Source organism: Cupressus sempervirens, chromosome 1 (genome assembly GCF_028749045.1).
Source record: "Cupressus sempervirens isolate cs-2001-9-10 chromosome 1, ASM2874904v1, whole genome shotgun sequence".
Classification (NCBI taxonomy): domain Eukaryota; kingdom Viridiplantae; phylum Streptophyta; class Pinopsida; order Cupressales; family Cupressaceae; genus Cupressus; species Cupressus sempervirens.
The window spans coordinates 367,039,465-367,049,263 of NC_143118.1; positions in this window are offsets into that span (position 1 = coordinate 367,039,465).

The following is a 9,799-nucleotide window of genomic DNA, read 5'->3' on the forward strand; positions in this document are numbered from 1 at the left end:
AATATGCTCATCCCAAATTACACTCAGCTATAATATGGATAGAAACCCCTCATCCGCACAACCATTTTGTCAATATCTCAAAAAATTAATATGGAAATCAGATTTCACCTAGAAAATGAAACCAGAAAATTGATAGTTCAAAGTACAAATCCAATTCAATTTAAGCAGATTACTGTTACATGAGACAATTCAAAGGCAGTTATCTAAAATTATTTAAGTACCGAGTGCAGAGTTTACATGTTTAATAATTGATTATTTTGCCAACATAAATGTCAGAAATTGAAGACACTTTAAAGTACTACATAAAATTAGATGTTCACACTATTTATTCATTTATTATTATTAATTTTATTAATTTTTCATTATATTTATGTTTATATATTAATAAATGTTTTATTGTTTATTTAACATGTAGTAGAATAAAGTCAAAATAATTTTTGACAAAAAGAGGGGTAAAAATTTATTAAGACAGAAAGGAATACAACAAGGAGAGCTCAACAAGGAGCTCGATCCTGAGCAACAAGATCATCAAATTTTTGCACCATCTCAAAGGACAGTTGCCTCCTATCCCTAATATTCCAACTCGGATCATGATTAGAAGCCCATTTGGCTAAACAATCAGCAGTTCTATTCCATTCACGAGGAATATACGTGAACCTAATGAACTGAAAAGAGGAAGAGAAGAAAAGAATCTGCTTAACAACAGTGGCCAGCTGCCAACTAACATCCTCAAGCTCTTGCGAAGAAAACATGTTCACCACCACTTGTGAATCGGACTCACAGATAATCTTACTCCATCCCCGCAAGCAACACTGTTCCAAAGCATATAAAATAGCCTGAGCTTCCATGAGATTGTTAGTATAATCACCCTTATGAACTGAGAAGAAAAATTTAACATCCCCAGAACTACAACGAGCCACTCCGCCAATACCAGTCAGACCAGGATTTCCACGGGAAGAACCATCAGTGTTAATTTTCAGAACTCCACAGGGAGGAGTCGTCGAGTGCCCATCCCGGTTAACTCGACCCTTCCTCTGATGGTGAAGCTGCCTGGACATAGAAGGAAACCTATGAGTTGCAGCCCCATCTTGCAGATGAAAATTGAGGCGATTACAGATAGCAAGATCAACCAGATCCATACCCCCATCAAGCTCACACTTCACAAGAATAGCTTCTTGAAGAGAATGTGATATTTTCCACCAAAGATGCAAAACACCAAGCCAAACATCTTGGAATATGCGACGATTCCTTTCCAACCAGATATGCCAAAGCATGAAAGATGGGCCAGCAATCCAAGCAGCATGGAGAGAAGAAGACTTGGAGGGAGCACTACCCAAGCGGGCCCAGAACTCAGGCAAAGAGGAAGCATGTCGACAAGAGCAACCCCAAGTGCTCCACCAAAGGTGCCATATTTGAGTAGAATAGGAGCAATGGAAGAATATATGGGAGACAGACTCCTCTCCATTACCACACAAAACACAATAAGAGGGGCCCTGAAATCCACGTTTACAAAGATTATCCCAGGTAAGACAACGGTTGTGAGCCACTAGCCACATGAAAAAATTGCACTTGGACCAAGAAACTTTATTCCAAACTTGCTTCCACCAAGGGACCTCAGCATCTCCAAATAATTGTCTAGTTATCTCCTGATACCCAGCAGAGACATGATATTCACCAGACAAGGTACCGCCCCAAGCCAAAACATCTAGACCAAGCAAAGAAGAACACTCTTTAGAGGCCAGAATTTGAGAAAGCTCTTGACGATCCATGTCTGTACCTCCAGGAGGCCAATCAAAAGAATGCTTCCATCTGTAACCAACAACAGGTCTCAATTGATAAGGAGTCTTGTAATGAGCCACTTTATCCCATCCAGCGGCAAGAAAAGAGTCACAAAGAGGCTGAAGATGAGGGTATATGGATAAAATGGAAGGGAGTCCATCCCAAGCATCAGACCAAAACAAAGCCTGAGAACCTCCTTTACATATCCAGAACAGACCCCTCTTCACAAACATCGCACTTGTCTTCAAAGTATGCCAAACCATTGAGCCACGACCTTCAAGAGGAAGTGCGGAAACCGAGCAAGGATCAACACCATGAAAATATTTATGAGTGATAATACGAGCCCAAAGTTGATGCTGTCCAGAGCACCATCGCCAATAAAGTTTAGCAGCCAAAGCTTGACTACTCAATAGAGCAGATCGAAGACCAAGACCACCCTCCTTTTTAGGCCTACAAACAGTTGCCCAATTAACCAAGCTCCATTTAGTACTACACAAATTACCACTCCAAAGGAATTGTCGAGAAAGAGCATCAAACTCCTTGAGAAAGTAAATAGGTGCAGCGTGAACCATGCTTCTATAAGTAGGAAGATCTTGGATAACAGCTTGAAGAAGAGTAACCCGGGCAACAGTAGAAAGCCATCTATGAGTCCAATGATTTACCTTATCCTGAAGCTTGGTAATCAAATTTTGCTAGAAGAGACGTGGCTGCCTGGAAACAACAATAGGAATGCCAAGATAAGTCAAAGGAAGTGATCCTATTTGAAACCGTAGGATACCAACAATCCTGTGCTGAATAGAATCAGGAGTGTTAAAAAAGTAAATGGAAGATTTGTGCTCATTAACTTTCTGGCCTGAAGCTGCCAAATAAACGTCCAAAGCATGTCGAAAGGCTTCAGCTTCCTTGATCCTAGCAAGACCGGCAAGAGCAGAATCATCAACAAATTGAAGTTGGGAAAGAGAAGGTAAGCCATTACCCCACCGCCGGCCTTGAATAGAATTCTGGGACACCTGATGCTTAATGAATCTGCCCAAGCCTTCAGCCATGATGATGAATAGATATGGGGAGAGAGGGTCATCTAGAAGCACCAAATAGTTGAGAAGGTTGACCATTAATAAGAACTAAAAAAGAGGCAGAAGTAACACAACTCATAATCCAACTCACCCAGTCAAAACTAAATCCAAAAGAAAGAAGAATACTCCTTAGGAAGCTCCATTTAACTCTATCGTAGGCCTTAGCCATATCCAGCTTAACAAACATGGCTCTCTCCCTTGAAGTAGCCATAGAGTGAATAGCCTCAGTAGCAATAACCACCCCATCCAAAATTTGTCTGCTAGCAACAAAACCACCTTGTTCTTCTGAGATAATAATGGGAAGCCACCTTTTTAGTCTCTCAGCAATCAACTTAGTAATAACTTTGTAAACCACATTACATAAGACAATTGGTCTAAAAAATTCCAATTGATTAGCACCCTCTCTCTTAGGAATAAGAGTCAAGAATGTAGAGTTCAAAGCTCAAAGCATTTGCTTGCTAGCATAGGATTCTTTAACCACCTCCAACAAATCATGATTAATGATGTCCCAAAATTCCTGAAAGAATTCAACTAGAAAGCCATCAGGACCAAGAGCCTTCCCCTTAGGCATGCCAAAGACCACCTCCTCCAGCTCTTCCAAAGAGATAGGACGCATGAGATAATCATTCATTTCTTGAGTGATAAGGGAAGGAATACAGGACAAAATAAGATTTTCTTCATTATCAGCAGGAGGAGAGTCCTTAGAGAAGAGGGTAGAGAAGTACCAAATAGTCTCCTGGAACAAAGCTGGCAAGGAATTCAGTTGGATACTTTGAGAATTAACCAAAGAAGAGATAGTGCTCTGATTCTGGTGAGATTGCACTGTTTTATGAAAAAAGGCAGTATTTCGATCACCTTCCTGGAGCCAATCAACTCTAGCCTTTTGCTTCCAAAAAATTTCCTCTCGAAGTTCCCATTCTTCTAGAGCTCTAGAAGTAAGGGATTCAGCCTTGCCAAGATCCTCTGAGAAACCTCGATCTCTAATCTCCCTTGTGATGACATCAAGATCTTCTTGAGCAAGCCTCTTCATAAAGTGAAGGTTCCCAAAGCATTCCCTATTCCATATCTTGCGTTGCCTTTTAACATATTGAAGCCTTTTAGAAAATGAGAACATTGCAATACCATATGTAGGAGCACCATCTTTCCACCAACAAAAAACAAAATCATGAAGAGAGGAGTCACGAAGCCACATCAACTGGAACTTAAAAGGAGGATGTTTCAGAACATAAGCCCCTATAGTGGAAAATTTGATTGGCCAATGATCTGAACCCCTCCAATCAAGGATTTTTGAAGAGATAGTAAGGGTGCCACTAACCCAGAAACAAGAAACAAGAAATCTATCCAGACGTTCTGAGATAGCAGCAACACCAGTCCTGCGATTATTCCAGGTATAGAGACCATTAGAAGGCTTAACATCAAAGAGATGCAAAAGAGATATGTGTTGTCGAAGAAGAGCAGAAGAAGGCCCCAATCTAGCCAAACCACCATGCTTCTCCTCCAGACTTAAAACTGAATTGAAGTCCCCTGCTAACACCCAAGGATGATAAGGATGACAATTTCTAACATATTGAATATGTTCCCAAAGTTCCTCCTTTCCCACAAGATCAATAGGTGCATACACATTAGTAACCATGATTACCTCTCTTGAGTCTAGAGCAGAAGCTACCATAGAGAGAGCTGAGCGAGAAGACATCCAGCCAAGAGGAGAAATTTTTTGAGGATCCCAAAATATAGCTAAACCACCCGCACTGCCTGTTGCCCCAACACACTGGCATTGGCCACGAGACCAAATACTAGAGGCATGTTGGACCATAGACTCCACAGAGAGCTTAGTCTCTTGGATTCAAAAAACATCAGGGCTATGATCAACCACCAAGTTATGAATAGCCTTTTGTCTAGGGATGCTATTCAACCCCCTTACATTACATGAGAGAATAATCATCATTGGGTAGAATTGGGAAAATGAGAATCCAAAGGTTTCACTGAACCAAACTCAATCAATATATCTCCTGTGAGTTTAATCTTCTCTTGGTCTGTTTTGCGCCCACTCCTTAGAGGGGGAGTAGAAGAAGCCCGCTTAAAGGGTCGAGACATCAACCCCAAGGGAAGAGGAGATCCCTTGCCCTTACCTGATGGTAGCACATCCTTAACCAAGTCAGCTAAAACAACATCATTATCCTCCAATACTGCAGGAGTCACCAGAGCCTCTGTCACAGGAGCTACAGGGACCTCACAGTTCTGATATACTACAACTTGGGATGCCCCACAAGCATCATTAGGAACAGATCTCTCATCTGGGAAAACTGGATCAGAAGAGATAGGAGGAGGAATACCCTCCTCTAGAACCATACTATCCAGCACCTCAAAGCGGTTAAAACCTAAATCAGATAATCTTTCTTTCAAAGGCCTCTTTTGACCACGTCCCTTAGCTCGAGGGTGAACAGGGGTAAATCCATCCTTATCCTGCATTTGAGCCTTACCCTTACCTGTAGCATCTTGTGGATTCATCCCCTTGGTAGTATTAGCCATTTGAGATTGTCCTTTTCCTGTAGTATCTGCCAAACCACCAGCATTGCTAGCTGTAGAACCATCCACTCCTTTGAAACTCGAGTTACGGGGGCACTGACGTTGTAAATGACCATACTCATGACAAATCCGGCAACGGAAAGGGAGGGATTCATAATCTAACTGCTGCACCCAAGAGGAATCCCCCATACAAATTTTCAAAGAATCTGGTAATGGGTTATTCAAATTAATTTCAACACAAATTCTAGCATAAGAAATAACCTTTTTATCGAGGGATTGATGTGCGATCGCAGTCGGCTTCCCCAACAAAGCAGCAATTTGTCGAAGGATGTCTTCACGCCAAAATTCCAAGGGAAGACGAGGCAAGCGAACCCAAACTGGCACTATTGAAGGGAGATCCTCAGCAGAATTAAAGCCTGAATGCCAAGGTTTGACAAATAACCCCACATGGTTGTAGAAATAAGAGCTTCCTTCAAAAACATGATCCCGATCAGACATGCAAGAGAATACAACAAAAAAATAACTATTCCCTGCCAACATAATCTCCATATCGCCTTCCACCTGCCATGAGCGACGGATCCATGCCTCAAGAGCGGATAGAGAAATCCGGATTCCAAGAAATTTGCATATCAAAGCATGCTTGGTCCAATAATCAATGTCCTCCATTACAGCCGTTGGAGGAATAACCAGAACAGGGCGATCATGGCTACGCGGAAAACAACCATTAACTTTTTTCAGCTTGGAGCTCTCCCCTGAATAAAACGATTCAGATCGCATTGCATGCATAGTTGGAGAAGAAGCATCTGTTCTCACCAACGGAAAAAAATAGTTAAAATAATTTAGATAATGAATGTGAATATGTATTTTTTTATATTTTTGTGTTTATTTTTATTCATATATTTGAGCAACTATTAAGGTTAGTTGGCAATTTCATTGATAATTTACTATTTTTTTCATATATTTGATAGGTACAAAATCAAACTAAATTAACCTCTTACTTAGAAAGTTAATAATGCTCCATCATAACAATTTGTAAAACTTCATCACAACCATTAAACCCAATTCTAACTATAATTCTAATTCTAAACAAGATCATAACCAAAACTATAAATACAATCATAACTCTAATCATGACATAAACTCAAATTATTATGCTAATTCTAATATTAAAAATCTTATTTTTTAATTACTTTAAACCCTATTTAGAAACTAAAATCTAATTGTAATCTTATCCTAAGCTTAACCCATTTTTTAACCCAATGCTAACCCTTGCCATGACATACAACTAAACCCTTATCCTAACTCTAAACCTAACTCTTAATCCTAACCACAAATACAATTGTAATGTACACTTTAAAGTTAATTTTATATTTAGAACTTTTTAATATAAATTAATATAAATAATTATTCTTAAAATTTGTATTAATTAATTAATTTATTAAATAATATATATAATAATACCAAGCATTGAGTTTAGGCAAGAGCCTACAACACAATGGTAAATTGTGAGCTCCTTATCTGGGAGGTCTTGGGTTCAACTCTACTCTACTCAATAAATAATAACAACAATTAATTACAACATATAATAATAATAAATCTTGGTTTCGACCTCTTACTCATAAAGAAAGAAAGAAAGAAAGAAAAAAACCCATGCAATGGGTCGAATAAAGTGTTTTCTCAAAACTTTTGGAATAATCTTGGGTGTTGATAAAAAATGCAAACTTCTCTTCATGCGAACTTTGTGTACACCAATCTTTATGCTAATCTTGGGGAATACTACAAACAATGTCATTTTTTTTGGCAAATCCACTATGTGTTGCCCTTCTTCTAAATTCTCAAATCAAGCCCAACATTTGCAGAGGAGGATGGATCGATATAGGTTAGATCTCTGACATTTATGAAGGCATGAAGCGTTTGGATCCAAGAAGCCATTTTTGTCTAGACGTTGGAATCTTTGACCCTATTTGAATGCCCCTCCCAAGGGCAATAACAAGATGGATTCTAAATCCTCGCTAAATTCCAATCCCTTCTCACCACTCTCAAATGAGGTCCAAATTTGTCCCTCCTTGCCCATGGATCGAATCCTTTAAAGACAACATAACAAGAAATTTCAACTCTATGGACAATTAAGGAAATTCTAAACAAGCTCTCAGTCAACAAGGAGGAATGCCTTGTCCTAAATCTAACAGGTAGCTTAGACGAATATATTCAATGATAATGCCAAAAACATGGAATTCTTTGCTAGATGGACATTATAACTATAGAAGTTGAACCTATCGCTAAATGGATCAAGGATTCTTTAGGTAATCATGTAGATATAACTATTTTGGAAAATGATTTATTTTACATGGCCTGTGGTAGTTCTGATTTAAAAAAATAGACTTTTAAATGGAGATACCCTAGTTTTCAATGGTAAACCTTTCAAAATTATGGATTGGAAACCCTTTTTAGAGCCTAAGATCTGTGAAGCATTTGACATCGAGCAAGCAATAATGTTGTCAAATCTTCCAATAGATCTTATAGTCAATGACACACTAAAACTTATAGGCAATAAACTAGGGACGTTCATTGCCTTTGTTGAAACAAACCTTAAGAGCTCTAGCCCAATTATTAGGGATCCCTTTGGATTGTATTTGTGACTCTCTTGAAAGGTGTAATGTCCCATTTTTTTTTGGAGGAGTTAATTATAAAGTTATCGATTACAAGGTAACTTTATTAAAAATTAAAAAAATCTTCTAGAGGGTGCTGGAAGAAGCGGAGAAATTTTTTTAAAAAGGGGAGGTTGACCTATCAAAGAAAAGAATAAATAGGCATTGAGGGCTCATTGTCTATCATCGAGATTTATTATTGATTTTTGCTTATGTGCGTTGTGGAGCCTAGGGTTTCTGCAAATAGTCACAATTGGCCATTGAGAACGAAAACTCTCAATTGGTATGCAATTTTGAGGGTGTGAGAGATCACCTAAATTATTGTAGCTGGGGGAAGGATATTTCAGTCCTTTCATTTGTGCTTAATTGCTAATTTGGAGTTTCCAGTGGAGTTGCACTTTCACCATATCATCTACAGCATTCAGTCTCCACCATTTGATCAATCCAGGTTCTTTATTTCAATCTGTAGTTGGAACAAGTTCTCAATTGTATACAGCCAGTTAGGGTTTCTTTGTAATGTGCTATGTCATAATGTTTTGGTGCTGAAATTTGCCATATCATTTGTAAAAACATTTGATTTTCATTGAATGAATATATTGGCACTATTATTTCTTTTATTTCAGCAATATATTTTAGCAGTGTGTTAAATTTAGGGTTTGTTTAGTGGCCTATTGGTACGGGTCATTACAAAAGGGTGGAAAAAGTGAATATTTTAGTTGAAGCTCAAAATAATATGGTGGTAAATGAGCTCATGGAACAATTTGAAGACAAAATATGTGATGAAGAAGATCTCATGAAATAAAAAACTCTTATGATTATAAAAATCTTTTAGTAAGAGGATCCCTCCTGTGGCTTAGAAGTAGGAAATAAGTTTATAGATCAAGAATCGATGGGAGGTGATGAGTCAGAATCTCTAGGGTTAGCTGCTACTCAAGTTGTTAGAGTCAATCTAGATCATGCCAAGTCTGTAAGGAAGAGAGGGTGAAAATCTCTTTAGGAGCTTAGATTGAGAGATGGAGTAATTCAAGCTCAAGCGAAATTAATTGATTTATACTTTATTGGGAAGGGAATGATCCTTCCCACAGAGCCATGAATGTCCTTACCTAGAATGTTAGGGGCCTTAATGACCCTAACAAGAAATGTCTTCTCAAACACTGCATCTCGACAACTAAGGTGGATATTGTCCTTCTTCAAGAAACTAAACTAGCTAAAGATGACATGGATAAGTTTAGAAGATCTTTAATGGTGAGAAATTAGGGATTCTCCTACTGAGGTAGCTTCAGGTGGACTTGTTATCTTATGAGATCATAGGAACATCTTTATTTGTTCTTTGGAGTTTCATAAGAATTAGAGCAACACGTTAGTTAGGGGAATAAGATCAAATGTTTGTTTTGGATTGTTTAATGTTCATGGATTGTTATGAAATCAGTGCAAAGCTAGGGTTTTGAAGGAAATTCTAGGAAATATCCTAGGCTGGTTTCCTTGGACCAAAATAAGATGTTGATGAGGAAATTATTTATTCAAGAAGTTGAGGTGGCTTAAAATCAAATGAATCCTAACAAGTGTCTAGGTCTGAATGGATTCTTGACAACCTTCTTCTAGAAATGTTGGGACTTTATACGGGATGATGTAACGAATGCCCCAGAAGGAGTCAAAATTTCTGGCAAACTTCCCACAAAGGTTAATTATACCTTATAGCTCTCATCCCCCAAAAAGAGAAAGTGGAAACTTTCAATGACTTTAGACCTATAACACTTTGCAACACCCTTTACA